This window comes from Aegilops tauschii, chromosome 5 (genome assembly GCF_002575655.3).
Source record: "Aegilops tauschii subsp. strangulata cultivar AL8/78 chromosome 5, Aet v6.0, whole genome shotgun sequence".
NCBI classification, from domain to species: domain Eukaryota; kingdom Viridiplantae; phylum Streptophyta; class Magnoliopsida; order Poales; family Poaceae; genus Aegilops; species Aegilops tauschii.
The window spans coordinates 400,533,983-400,548,775 of NC_053039.3; positions in this window are offsets into that span (position 1 = coordinate 400,533,983).

The following is a 14,793-nucleotide window of genomic DNA, read 5'->3' on the forward strand; positions in this document are numbered from 1 at the left end:
ACGGTTGACGGAAGTAAAAAGGACCAGAGGGAGTATCATGCATGCGGAGCAGGCAATTTTTTTTGCTCATTTATAGCCGGTCGAAGTCTCAAAGGGCGCGACCGCGCGAGGGAGGCAAAGGTCATGGGAGGCGCGACGGTTGACGGAATTAAGTGAAGTTACCCACGCGCCGGCATGGCGTGCGAACAGGCAGAAGCTATTCCGTCAGGCCTACGATATGGGTCTAGTAGACATGACATCTAGTGGGTCCCGCATAGTTCTCAAGAACTCTTTGGGGGCTTGCAGCCGTTTATGCACCGGGCAAGCCAGCAACCCCACGCCGTTCGCACGCCCTACTCGTCCCTGTCTTCTACTAGTACAGTACCTTACAACAGTTCGCTCCCAGTCGTCCCGTCCTTTCACATTACACCAGTTCAACTTCTCCTAACCCTCCTCCAAAATCCATGGCCTCCCAAATCTCCATGGTCGCCGCTGAGTACCAGGTTAGAGCCATCACCGGCGATGGGTTCATCGTCATCTACACGCGTGGATCCGCGACGGTGAAAGCATGCCTTGCTCGCTTCCTACGCATGTTCAACAGTTCAACGGATGAGTGGGTCGCTGGGCTAGATGTTGAGTACACCACAGTCCTGCAAAGAGAGAATATTCTAAAGGAGGCAGAGAAGAAGAAGCCCGCCGTGATCCAGGTTTGCGTACATAACATGTGCTTGGTCTACCACATATGCCATGCCGACGTTGAGTGCCAGGATTTTAAGAACTTCCTCAAGGACGAAAGAGTGAAATTCGTTACTATAGACTTTAGGAACGACAGGGATGTCCTGGGTCGGATAGACCTCGTTGTAGGCCAGCACTTCGATCTCCAGAAGGGCAGCCTGGTGTCCCCCTCTTAGCCTTCAATGCTGACCCTGGCAGCAGCCATGATTGATCCTTCGTACGCTAAATTGAAGAAACCTCACCACGAATTTCATCATGCATGGGAGTCGAAGACATTAGATGAAGATCACATCTTGTACGCAGCAATGGATGCCTACCTTTGTTTAAATATCTACAAGGGTTGGATGAAGAAGCAGAGCCCTGTGTCCGGTTCAAGCAAAGAAGCGTCAACGAAGAGGAAGAGGAAGAGGGACGAGGACGAAGTCGAGGACGTGGACTTGGACTCCGAGTAGGTGGCAGTGCCGTCGCTCATGTTGGTTCTACTGCAGTGTCAAGCGGACTAGTTTCTTAGTTTATTTTCAAGGGTGTGTTGTGCTGAGGCCAGCAGAACTATGTTTATGTTCTTTCTCGTTATTTGAACTCTTTAGTACGTACAGTAGTACTAGTACTATGTCTTACTACTGTTCTTCTTGCAGTTGGTACTACTGCTCGTATCTTCGTGTTCCTACTGTACTTAATACGTTCGTACTAGTAGTATAATTTGGGTCAGTCGATTTGTGAAAGAAGTTCGACGGAGCGAAGGAAGAAGACGGCAGAGAAGCTACCCCAGTATCTATATTAGGGTGGCAGGGTGCCCATGATCTATCTTATGAGTGTTGGGTGTGGAATGCAGTTCGCCGGAAAAAAATGGATCGTGCCCAGGGTTAAACGGATGGCGGGGGTGGGGGGAGCATGGCGGTGGCAGGCGGTTCAGGGGAGGGCGCGGCGGCAGCGGCAGGCGGTTAGGCGTGTGGCGGGCTGAGAAGATGAACCGTGCATCAATTTTGGAGGTTGAAGAAGCCCTTCTAGCCATCCATGTTGCATCAAACGGCTCACAAGAGTCGACTGACCCAAATTGCTCCTTCAGATTGCAGGATCCACGTGGCATTCAAGGTCTCGAAGGTAGATTCCGTGTGCGCACCCGGTTTGCGGGCTCGACGCGCGCGCGACCGGCTTCCGCCGCGACAGCCACCATGCGCGCCTCCTCCGCGCGGGCGGAGACCACAATGACACGCTAGTTCCTCCTCGCCGGCGTGCTGGAGCACGCGCTCGTCCTCCTCTTCGTACGCTGCATGCATAGACACGGCTCCACCAGCTGCTCGCGTGCTTTGCAGCGCGGCGGCATCGCGAGGAGGGACTGCAGACGACGTGAGCGGGCGAGCCTTCGGCTTCATGGCACAGGGATGGCGGCGACACGGCGGTGATGGGCGATAAATTGTTGGCCGGAGCAGGCGAGCGCCGGCATGCGCAACGGCGGCGGCATATATATATGAGTGCGCGTATGGGAGCTTAGTTTAGTTTTATATAGGGTTGGTCAAACTTAAAAGAAAACCGTACTAGTACATGTAAACATTAGACTTAGGCAGCGCTTTTATTAGTTACCACAGCCACGATACGGAACCCTGTGCAAGTGCGTGAACCGCGGCCGCGCAGTCGATCGAACGGTGCATCACCGTGTCGCGCTCGAAGGACATCCACCGAACCTTTTTGTGTGTGTGAAAACAATCCCCGAATATTACTCAACCTTTTTTTCCTGGAAAAGTTCTTGACGCTACAATATTTCCATATATTTGAATTTAGCCCCAGTTCGTGTTTATTTGGATTTGGACATTTTAGGTGCGCCCTAGTTTTTTTAATACTGATTTTGTGTGTGTGACTGAGAGAGAACGTGTCTATGTGTCCATAAGTGTGTTGTGGCGGAAGGGCAATGTGGAGACGGTGTGCGTGTGATAGAGACATAGAGAGGTGTGAATGTGCAAATGATCATGCGTGAGTGAGACATAGACAGATGCCAATACGTTGTGTATACATGATAGACCAGTCTTCTATTTTACTTGGATGTGTGTGTGTGTGAGAGAGAAAGGAGCATCCGTAACACAACAACCATCTCTCCCGATTCGTCCGTCCCTCGCATGATCGCATGTAACACATGCATTAACGCGCACATTTTGACACCCTCACCCGGCCCCTGCCCACCTCAAGGCCCGCACATTGCTCTCTATCTTGCACGCACAATCTCTTCGTGAATACCCTGTTTAGCATGTAGCTTTCCGTCACATACACACACATTTCTCTCCTTAGGTTTGTTTTCTCTCAATATCTGACACAAACGCACACACACACACACACAGCACACACACACCCCCTCCCCCGAGCACATAATTCATCCCCATCCAAGGTTATATGGTGACCACTCTCGCTTGTGCTTCTCTGCACCCCAGCATGCACAACACCTCAATCTTCAAATAGGGCATCGAGGAGATCAAAGACGGCGACCACACTGCGCTAGAGAATGCGGGGCCATTTGGAAGCAGGATGATGTGACGACGGTGACTGACTCCTCCCCCCACCCTCTCTCTCGCACAAAATTACCAATCCCTCTCTCCCCCGCACAAATTTATCAATCCCTCAACCCACGACATCCTTCCCCTCCCGTCCATGTTTTTCGAGCTCTCTCATCAAACCTGCTGTCTCTTCTCCTTCCACGTGTATAGAATCCGGATGCACACGCATCTCACGTATATTACATGTCTCCATCTTTCTCACAGACCTAACTTCTTCATCTCACTTTCTCTCTATCTCTCTCTCTATTTCGTTAGGTTTGTCTCCTACTCTCTCGTCCACATACATACAATCTTTCCCGCCCTATCTGCTCCATCTTCGCAAGCTCTCTCTGCACGTTTCATTCACACATTGGGATATGTTCAAAATGTTGCTTTTATAATGGCTGATGAAGAGTTATTGTTGGTTTTGTTGCATCCTACAAAGTAATAACTACGAAATGCATTTTGATTGTCATTTGAATGGGATTATGTGAGTTTGAGCATGCTGTGAAGTACTATAGACCTCGTATACATCTTGGAATTCGACAATGATTGTAGCTATTGAATTGTATAGATCATTACATTCAAAGTCAATAGCCTATTATATTTATTTCACAATTTCAACAAATGATTAATTCACTACATACTAAGAAAACAAATGTGTACACGCTCCATTTTTATTTAAGTCCGCGTATTAGCATTGGTCAAAGTCAAGTTTTGTAAACTCTAAGAAAGTTTATAACAAAAAATATTAACATATACAATAACAAATAAATACCATTAGATTCATTATTGAATATACTTTCACATCATACATATCTGTTATGGTAAATGTTTATATTTTTCTATAAACTTGGTCAAACTTTAGGAAGTTTGACTTCGGTCAAACCTAATATGCAGAGTTTACTAGTACTACTCGCTAGTTGCTTACCCGAATCACCCAACACGCCACACGGGGAGTTCAGTGTCATAAAATTTTGAGGTCGGCGGGAAAATCTCCCGCGACCCTGATTCGAGAAGTGGGAAGTTACCATCATAGCCTTCGGAACAGGCCTACGGATGACGGTTGGTAGGGGCTGTCTTCGTAACTTCAGGTTCACCCTACCCAGCCAACCCCACCCTGGCACCCAGAGTAGTACACCTGAATACTCCCCATTTTCTATCCCCGCCACAAAATAGACTTCTCCATGGCACCGCAACCTTCGTGCTCCTCCCCTTCTACATCGGCGCACTTGTCCACCGCAGCACATCTGCCTCGTCGACGACCTCGTACGCCGCACTGGAGCCGGTCCACCATCATCGTCGTACACGGAGCCTCTTCCCCGGCACCGTCTTCCACGGTCTCGGATCTGCTTCCCGGAAGCCGACGCCAAGCGCAGAAGCACCACCGTCGTGGACAATGAACTGACTCCCGTTGCCGACCATGACACACAGAGGCCGCCGCGACCATCATTCTCCTCCTCGATTGGTAATGTGTGTATTGAATCACTTAGCAGTACATGTGCAATTCCAATTTTGTTCATACCTACCCTTCAAATTTCCTGGGAGCTATTGTTCCCGTAAAAGTAATTGGTTATAGCCTCCATTGTCCAACAGAATATCAGCTTGTAATTGTGCATCGCTCCTGTATCGCGCTGTGCTTGGGTAGGTTTTTCATCTGCAACCAGTAGTGTGGCAAATGATGGAAAGTTTTTTAGAACTAGCAAGATGCCCATGCGTTGCACGCATCAAGATGCATTTGTATGAGTAGTTTATCTTGTGGGAGAAAAGGATGAATGAAGGAAGGCCTTATTTGCAAATCTGGAGAGGGGTGTGGGTATCCTTTTGCAAAATTGTCATTGTTTCCTTCCTATCTGTCAGATATAAATCGGACAGCCTATATTGCAGGATGGCAGGCACACCATCATCACCCACTCTGTTTTTTTATAAGAAAAAAACTAGCAAGATGCCCATGCGTTGCACGGAACATCAAGATGCATTTGTATGAGTAGTTTATCTTGTGGGAGAAAAGGATGAACAAGGGAATGCCTTATTTGCAAATGCAGAGAGGGGTGTGGGTATCTTTTTGCAAAATTGCCATAGTTTCCTTCCTATCCGTCAGATATAAATCGGATGGCCTATATTGCAGGATGGCAGGAACGCCATCATCACCAACTCTGTTTTTTATAAGAGTAGGGAAAAAGTAGAGAAAAAAAGTAGAGGTAGAGAAGTAGAGATAAATATTAAATATTAAATAAATATAACAGTAGAGAAGAGAGTAGAGATAGCAGAGACGTCGGGAAAGGATTGCACGCGCGCGGGAAAAAGTGGCCGGGTGTGCGCTAGTTTTGGCGCGCGGCGTCCGACGCGCTTTATAAAATCCAACGCCCTCCCACCGCTCTATGCCTCGCCACCGCTCTCTTCCCGCTCTGTGCCTCACCACCGCTCTCTCCCCGCTCTTTCTCACCTCAGCGCCGCCGCGCCACCATGCCGCCGCGTCGCCGGGAAGCTTGGGGATACCGCGGCGTCCGCGCGCGCCCCTCCGGCGGCTTCTCCGCCGAGATCCGGTTCCGCGGGATGCGCCTCAGCCTTGGCAATTTCCACACCGCCAACGAGGCCGCCCGCGCGTACGACGCGGCGGCGTGGCGCCTCCGGTGGCCTCATAGAACATTGAACTTCCCCAACGTGCCGACACGGGAGCAGGCACAGGAGCTCGCGCCTCTGCCGCGGCTTATCACCGACGAAGATCGTCGCGACAACCGGAGGCGGGAGCACCGTCTCGGCATCGCCGAGATGGACAAGGAAGCCATGGTGCTGTGGCGCCAACGCTTCCCGCAGGACATCATCAACGAGCGCGAGTTCTACACGCAAAGGGGGGCGGAGAGGGATAAGAGGAGGGCGGAGCGAGCCGCCTATCGCAAGGACAAGCGTAGGCGAAATGCGGACGCTCAGTTCAACATGAGGCTAGGAGCAGCGTCGCCCTGGGAATCTGACGACAATCGGTATCTTCACGCCTACAGTCAGATGTCGAAGGAGGACATCACCGAGGAGGAGTCGGACGACGAGGAGTAGTTGAATAATCTATTTTTTTTATCTATCTATGCTGAGAACTATCCTCTACTCTCTAGTCTGTACTCTCTATCTCTACTTCTCGATCTCAGCACTGTAAACGCTTTTTTAAAGCGCCGCGCGTTGCGATTCTGTTGGAGATGCTCTAACATGGCAGACGAGTGCTTTAATGTTGCCCACAAGATGCGCGAGTATTACTAGTAGTATATTCTTCTTGCCATGTTGAGATTTTAAAACCACGAGTGCGAACATGCAGAGGAGCAATGAAGACCAAACACGGGATATTGGGGACATCTTCAAGGAGCGTGGCAAGTTAAAGAGGAGCTGCACCGAACCTGTAAAACGAGCTTTGGTAAGTAACACCCTTTCAATTACTTTCGTTTAGCCTCGTGTTCTTCGATGTGTATATGTTGTAGTTTCTGTTTCTCTTAAGCCTCGTGTTCTTCGATGTGTAATAAGAAGAGTCTTAATCGTCCTAATGCTTTCATTTTTAGCTTGATGTAGGAAGTGGGTGTTCTCACCTTGTAGTCTGTTTTATATTTTTTCCTTTTGAATTCACTTCTCCCAGTTCTGTTTATCTGGCTTTTACTAAATGGATCTGGGTTGCTCTGAGTATTGATCTAAAAAAGAAGTAACTTCATGTCAGGATGCAGTTCCTGCGAGGAGGGAAGTATGGTCAACCTCGAGATCATGTTTCAAAAATGAGGCTGGATTACACACAAGGTGTCAGTTCCCTAATGATGCTGGATTAGACAAAAGGTGCAAATTCCCAGATGATGCTGAATTACACACAAGCCAGGTGGAGTCGTCAGCTGTTCGTGTCCTCGTGGCTCTAGTAAAGGCTGAAAGAAAGCGTGTAGCAGCCCTTGAGAATGTAGCTGAGTTCCTGAAGAAGCGAAAAGTGCAATCAGATGCTCTCTTCACCCATGCCAAAGAAGAGATGGAAGAAGCCAGAAATAAGCTAGCAGAGGCAGAGCAGGCTAGGCGTCTCCTGCTATCTAAAACTGTTGTCAATACAAAATTTCCTTCATAGTAGCTAGGTTCAAATGTTTATCCAGTCAGCATGCCTGTTCTGATGTCCGTGCATCTACTGATGTGGCACAAAATATATTTGTTGGGTCATGTAATAACAGCAATTACTTTCCAAACAATAACAGACGAAGCATTGGACATGGTATAGTTCACACGCAAGCCCGACATTCCAAGTTCAACTTCCACATCAAACTCATGTTCACAGATATCTGCACATTCATACAAAATGTCCACAACCATGATTCACTTCAAAGCCAAAAAAAATTGAGGAGAGTTATGAATAAAGAAAAACCTCTAGTTCCTACTACCAGTGCGAGCACAACAAGTCAAGACCATGCGTAATTAATTATATTTTGGTCATTTTTTGTGTTCTAAAATGCCAGCCGGCTCATGGAAGGACGTGTTGCCGGCACACGCGCGGATTCAATGAAGGTAGGCGTGGCAGTCTAAAGCCGGTTGCATGCGGCGAGGAGGCGTGTTCAGCCGGGCCTACAGCGAGTGGGGCCCTCTTGGCCGGTGCGCCGGTTCAATGCCTGCGCTATGAGAGGTCGCGTCCGTGTCAGAGCAATCACTCCCTCCAGTCCTTTTTTGTTTGGGTATAACAAAATCTCGTTTTCCATTCACATTTTACAAGTAAAATTCGTGGACAAACTTCAACCCAAAATACGATGGGGACTACTAAACCAGAACGGAGGTAGTTGTTTTTTTAATCAAATAAGGGTTTCCCCCTTCCAATTTTCATTACTGAAAACCAGCATCTAAATCTAAACCATAGTATTTGCCCTAGAACTACCAGGTTTAACATCTCGCAACATAAACTCATACAACCATACGCCAAGGAGGTACGTAGTACTATGAATTCCATTTTCGCCCCATACCAATCGTTCTAAAAACTACTTAGTACTTATAACGCGCCATTGAAAATCGGAACTCTTAACCCCGCTAAAAAATGATATTTTAAACGTGGCTACTCGATCTGTGGCAACTAGCGAGCCACCACCTCCAAGTCGTTCACCTGTGGTCCCGACCATCAACTCCTACGGATCAAATTATCACGCGAGCTGACTATTCCTACAAAGGTGCGCTCCACCACGTACCCGGTACCTGTGAATGCAGCAATCGTGCACCTAGAGTTTTAGGGTTTATTTGTTAACGTTGCTTTTACGTAACATGTACTCCACCGTTTGTCTGGTGTCCAAAAAATTATAATAACTACTAGCAATGTGCCAATGCGTTGCCACACGATCAGAGTAGATTAATACATATTCACCGATTTGATAGAAAAAAGTCTAGTTTTCAAATACGTATATCACTAAAAATATGTTATGTTGCACTCAAATATTCCTTTGGCGGTTTTGATGAGATAAGGGAGGAATGTTGTTGGTTTCAAGATTCGAGAAGTGGTATATGTCTAATTTCTACTCTTACTAGCTAGATGCCCGTGTGTTGCACGGAACATCAAGATCTTGTGGGAGAAAAGGATGAATGAGGGAAGGCCTTATCTGCAAATGTGGAGAGGAGTGCGGGTAAATTGCCATAGTTTCCTTCCTATCCGTCAGATATAAATCGGACGGCCTATATTGCAAAATGGCAGGCCCACCATCATCACCAACTCTGTTTTTTATCCCTACTCTTATAAAAAGCATAGTCGGTGATGATCGTGTGCCTGCCATCCTGCAATATAGGCCGTCCGATCTATATCTGACGGATAGGAAGGAAACTATGGCAATTTTGCAAAAAGATACCCACACCCCTCTCCACACTTGCAAATAAGGCCTTCCCTTGTACATCCTTTTCTCCCACAAGATAAACTACTCATACAAATGCATCTTGATGTTCCATGCAACGCATGGGCATCTTGCTAGTTGTTGCAAAAAGCCCATGTGTGTGAGAGAGAGAGAGGGAGAGGGGACGAGGACGGAGTGCATGTGTGACAAAGACACAAAGAGTGTGTGTGCGAGAGGCATCAGCTTAAAATGAGGCGATAGTGTGTGTGTGTGTGCATGATCGAGAGGGGTGTCTCAAGAAGGGAAGAAAATTCTACATAGATACAAGGAGCGGGAGAGAAACATGTATGCGATAGTGGAAGCACGAGTGTGCGGGTGTATAAACCTATCTAGAGGCTAGTCGATAAATGTTTGTGAGAGAAATACGAGTCGGGGGTGCGAAAGCGAGAGTTTTGTGTGTGAGAGAGAGACGGTAGTCAGGAAGGGGAGTGGAACCAGGAGTTGTGTGTGTGTGTGTGAGAGAGAGAGAGGGGGGGGGGGAGTTTGTCTGATCGGTAAACAAATGAATAATGTCAGTATGGGATGGAGACGAAAAGGAGACCGCAACAAATGTTGTGTCTACAGGAGAGAGAGAGAGAGAGTAATTTTAGTGGTATGATTCATATCTAGAGACATATAGGGTGTGTGAGAGAATCCCATAGAGAGAAAGACAAAGTGAAAGACGAGTGGAGACTGTGTGTGTGGCGATGAAAAAGAAAGCTTAGGTACCTAGTGATACGAGAGAACGGTAGAGACGTGAGAGATAATGAAAACCGTGTAATGTATAATGATAGGGACAGTGTGACACTTCTCAAGGGAGACGTCGAGAGACCATGTTTGCGAGGATAGGAGAAACATGAAGTGAGTGTGCGCGTGAGATGGAGAAAAGAGAGTGATAGCTACATGAAGGAGCATGCATGCGAGAGAGATGGGCGTGAACGGAGTGAACATAAAAGGGATTCAAATATTTGAATTCGAGATGATGATACATGTAATCCATACTTGAACCAGAATTGATCTATCAAACATGCATACTCATATGAATTCACGCGCATCTATGTTATTTAATATGTAGATATTACTGATCCACACATTTTAGTAGAACATAATTTGGTTTAATTTTTTGAATTCAACCTTATGATTTTGAGATCATTGTATTTGTAAATCATATTATACATATAAAGGAGCAGAATTCTTTGTTGTGCTTTTGAAAGTATATATATAAAAAAATGATGTATATAGAATTTTATTTCAATCGAAAATGGATCCCGCCCGAAAAAAATAGAATACAAACGGGATTCGAATTGAGTTGGCACGGTAAATGTTCACTCTGCAAAATTTGAACGAAGCGGGGAAAGTCGCAGTAAACGCCCGAAACCAAAATCTGCGAGATGGAAATTACTACTTCCTATCCCTGCCACGCAAAGCCTATCTGCTCGATTTCTATAGGTTTGATAGGGGTAGGTTTGTAATTTCACTCAAACGTGACATAACCGCCTCTCACCCGGATTCATACACGGTGGGCGCCGAAACACAGTGTGTCCTCGGCCGAAATTGACTCCCTCCCCGATTCATACATGGTGGGCGCCAAAAACAAACGCTCGTCGGCAAATATTCGGTGTATGCGAGATTACCGTTCTATCCCCAACCGACTAATATTGCTGTGATGTAGGAAATTTGAAACGGGGGCTAAGTATGTAAATTTCCTCGCATTTGAGACAAGCGCGCCCAGAAGACATGGTTCCCCTTCCTCTTCACCTCCATTTCCCCATTCGTACTCCGTGGGCGCCAAAACACCCTCTCCACTCCAGCCTCCTCCGTCCGCCACCCCATCCACCGCTGTCCTCCTGCACCATGCCGAAGCTGATACCCCGCCGCCGCCATCCATTACAAGAGATCGACCTCTCTCATCCACGGCTTCGGACCGGGATCCTTGCATCCCGTCCTCTCGCTTCATTCCCGCCGTCGTCCACCTTGTCGGCGCCGCTCCTATGACCGTCTCGTCCACCGCGCCATGCCGCCACCGTCTACCCTCCAAGATCTGCTTCCACGCCGCCGACAGCCATCGCTACCGCAGCACCGTCAAATTCTCAGCAGATACATACACGGTGCCGCACCAAAGGTGGTACTCTTTCGTATCTGCTCAACTTATTTATCGCAACAAGAAAATAGATCGCCACTGCTTTATTTTGATTTCTTGTCCATCACTTACTTGCTAGTTGAAAGCAAACATTGGTTGCGAAGTTGCCTTTGTCCGGTTTGCACCTTCAGATCCGCCATGGCACGCTCAACACTATACTCCCAATGCTTATGGTTTTCCCCTTTTATATTCCACACTAGTTAAATCACTTTAGACTAAATTGCAAAATTGGGTCAGTCAATTTTTCAGAGCTCGCCGGAGTTCGCCGGTGCGAACGAAGGGGCTCGGGTGGGGGCGGTGGTTGTGGGGGGGGGCGGTGGTGGGGCCTCGCCGAACGAAGAAAACTCGACGCGGGTGGGGGCGGGGGTGGGGGTGGGGGTGGCGGAGGAACACAGGCGGTGGGGGCCGGTGGTCCGGCCGGCGGCCCGTGCGGTGTTCTGTATGGGAAGAATCAGAGACGAGGAAGAAGAAGGGTTAGGAGACGTAGGATCTTCATCCAACCGCGTGAAATGGTCGACTGACCCAAATGACAAAAGTCACGCGACTTGCATGCTGACATGCCTTTATATTCAGTACCATCATCGTACCTGCTTAGCACTGCTCTTGAATCCGTCAAGCTAAACAACGTGCCACTCATAATTCCAAACTTGTTGCTCAAGTACGAATCTGATATGATGCTGATATTACTAAAACAGATAACATTTAATTGTTCAGCTAATGTTCCTACTTTACTTTCGAAAAGCACGTGCACCACATATAGAGAGACAGCAGGGAGTTGCTTTCTTGATGCGCTCTGGTTCATCATGTGTGGGCACTGCGCAACGAACATTTTATTATCCAAAATCTGCTTGCTCTTCTTTAGCATGTTCCTCTCCCGTTCTTCTTTAATAAGTACTCTCTCCATTCCTAAATACAAGTCTTTGTATAGATTCCACCATGGACTACATATGGAGCAAAATGAGTGAATATACACTCTAAAATGTATCTGGATGCATCTGTATGTGATCCATAGTGGAAATCTCTACCAAGACTTATATTTTGGAACAGAGGGAGTATGATAGTAGTACAGTATGTTCCTTGTAGTGAAGATGAGCAGGGACATTTGCAGTGTAGAGGTCTATACGGTCGGTTGTGATGGCTTTGAACTCTTCGGGCCTCTTTGATTCGTAGGATTTTGTAAACATGGGAATAGGATTTGTAGTGGCCTGCCCACTTGAATCCTATACGAATAGCAAGGAAATATGGGGAGCTGTGTCGCCTTTGATAGTTACACTGATATTAACAGTACCGCACCTTCAGTTGAAGAGAGCTGGTATCCGAAGCCTTTCTAACCGTACCGACAATACTAGCACATATATTCCAGCAAGTTCCACTTTGCTGATTTTACTCTGATGCTTACGGTTTTCCCGTTATATCTACACTATGATCTGTGTAGCTGCTTTGTGTCACACTAGCAGCAGTCGACTCTTGAAGCTAAACACTGCAATGACTTACAAAATTGGCACCAAGGCATTGAGTGCCATTCTGGATGCAATGAAACTCATACGCTCCCCACCTGTTGATTCTTGTTCAGAATATGATCCTAATGACTATTCTAACCTCGAGGAGTCAATGGCAGATGGCCTATCCTGTTCACCCATCAAGGTGCATGTTCTAATTTGGCAAGGTTTTATTGATTGCACGTATCTTGCATACGTTGTCTTGCATTTCTTCTACTTTGTTGCACCGCCATCTGCTTAGTTTACTCATCATATATGTCGAGATGCCATGCCCATCCATTATCAATACATATTCCATCTGTCATCATACCATGTTTTTCCACTCAAATGCTGTTCTTGTGCATCACACATCAAAAAGGAAGAGGGTGATTGCCGAACCCGAAGGAGCACCAGCAAAGTCCTTGAAAAACGTGGTGGTGCCGGTGAAATCAGACAGCACCCCACTTATATTGGCTGTACAACCAGTGACACAAAACGTAGGACCGACTCTAGCAGACTGTACCCATACTTCACTGGCCACACCACTAGCCCCACCACACAGGACCTGCACTCCAGCAAAAGGTATGCCGATTTCAGTTGCCATAGCACCAACCGTACCACAGAAAAATCCCACTCCAGCAAAAAGTACAGCAAGTCCACCGGCCGAAGACCTATCCCAACTGCAGAGACGGCCAATTCATGCAGATTGGAACCCCATTCCAGTTATTCTCAGTTTAAAAGACAATGCTTTCAGTGTTGTTAGGGACTACGTGGATATATTCCCATCATGGGAAGATTATAGTGAAGACAAACACCATTTTCACATCTTCCTGTCCCACTTACGTGTAAGTGCTATTATTCATGGTTATTATTTTCCTGCTTTCTGCTTATTGAACACATCAATGATTTACATTATATTGTTGTAAGTGGGTGAGGGTCAATCTGGATAGTCATGATGAGCAAAGCTTGCTTGCGCTTTTCAAGGAAGCATTACAGCAGTATTGGTGTTACCTGAGGAAATCACACTTTGATGGCGCAAGTCTATAAACGAATTTCTGGTGAAGTCTCCTGTGCTAAATTTAGAAGACATTGAATGGAAAAACCTTGTTATGCACTGGTCTCGTTCCGAGGATGAGGTACTGTCTATGATATCGCATGAAAATTTGAACTTCTACTTTTCCGCATGTGCCTTACAGATCTTTTTTGCAGGAAATCTGCTCGAAAAAGAATTTCGGTTTGAAAAGAACGATAGGATATCGCAAATATGTTGCCCGCTGCTTTGCTCTTGTTAGTACCTATTGTCCTGTATCACTGTACTTGCATACATACATGGTTCATTATGTGACAACAATATGCATGATAGCTTGCTTATCAATTGTTCGCTCCAAATTATCTGATCTGTATGAATGGTTACATTAGTGTAGAATATATCCAATGCCAATGAATTTTTTTAGCTCTGCATTGTTCTTGTAAGTACCCGCTGTCCTTTATCAGTGTACTTATATTGACAGGTAGTTGTTCATGTACCATCACTCTGCAGCTTATTTTCCTTTGCCCTCCATTTTCTACACATAAGATCTATATTTACTCTTACCATAAGGTTGGATAACACCGATGGTACTGAAGAAGTTTAGCTCTGCATTGCTCTTGGCTGTACCTTTTGCCTGTATCGCTGTACTTACATTTATAGCTACTTGGTTATGTAGCATCACTCTTCATCTTATCTTAAATATTCTCCATTTTTTCTTATATTGTCACATCTATATTTACTCTTAACAAAATGTAGAATAAAGGCAATGCTTATGAAGAAGATTCTGTGGTAAACTTCTTGAATTGCCCCCCCATCAGCATGGACAAGGGCTTTATAGAGCCTGCCTTCACCAATAATGTAAGTTTGTCCTTCTCAAGCCTTCAAACTTTGTTGTGTATATTTGGTTAGGCATGACTGCAACAGCTGTTTATTTTTGGTGTTTGCATCAAATTGCATGTTTAAAGTTTATTATGTAGTAGTTCATAAACAAAAGTTTGTCCTTCTCAATTTAAGTTTTCAGTTGTACAACCAAGTTCCTTCTTCATACCATGTAAATTAAACT